The sequence below is a fragment of the Microtus ochrogaster genome, linkage group LG2 (assembly GCF_000317375.1).
Source record: "Microtus ochrogaster isolate Prairie Vole_2 linkage group LG2, MicOch1.0, whole genome shotgun sequence".
Classification (NCBI taxonomy): Eukaryota; Metazoa; Chordata; class Mammalia; order Rodentia; family Cricetidae; genus Microtus; species Microtus ochrogaster.
In genome coordinates this window covers 52,552,186-52,553,089 of record NC_022028.1, presented here as the reverse complement: position 1 = coordinate 52,553,089, position 904 = coordinate 52,552,186, and positions in this window count along the sequence as shown.

Below are 904 nucleotides of genomic sequence, written 5' to 3'. Positions count from 1 at the left end.
CTCCTCCGCCGCCGCCGCCGCCGCTCTTCGCAACACAGCCGCCTCCGCCTCCTCACGCGCCGCGCCCAATGCGCACGCGCGGGGGGCCACTCGGGCCCCGCCTCTTCCTCTCCCCTGGTGGACCGCCCTTAGTGACGTCATAACCCAGTGACGTCTCTAGCGTGACCTCACCGCGGCGAGGCGGAGCTGGGGGGGAGGGACGCAGAAAATGGAAGCCGGAGAGGCGGGTCCTGGGCGGGTCTCTGTCCCCGCGCGAGTTCCCACGCTGCGTGGGAGGAGTCACGAGCTCGGGATGTCATGCTGTGACAAGCAACCCCACCACTGTGCTGATTGGGAACCAGAAGTCACCTCAGGGACAGAGACCGAGGCAAGGTCAAAGTGCAAAGGGCACCCTAAAGCCGGCTCGTGTTCCTCCGCTCCGACAGGGCTTCTTCAAAAAGACAACTTTGCCACATGGAAGCGGCCGTGAATGCTTGGTCCCAGGCCTCTGACTTGAGTTTAGCATGACTGCTTATGGTATGCAACTTTAGCATGACGTCTCCAAGAAATAAAAGGTGGCCTCATACAAGCATCAGTCACAGGTCCGGATGAACGCCACCCTTGCTGCAAAACCCATCCTTTGCAAATGCAGGTCAAGCCCTGTTATTTCGGCAAATCTAGTTCTGTCTTTAAAATCCAAGACCAAGCATGACTGTATGCTGTATGCAGTGTATCTAACTACCTCTTTGAGGTCCCGTTTGAAGAGGAAGATTACAAAGCTGTAGAGAGGCCGGGCGATGGTGGCGCATGCCTTTAATCCCAGCACTCGGGAGGCAGAGGCAGGCGGATCTCTGTGAGTTCGAGCCCAGCCTGGTCTACAGAAGCTAGTTCCAGGACAGGCTCCAAAGCCACAGAGAAACCCTGT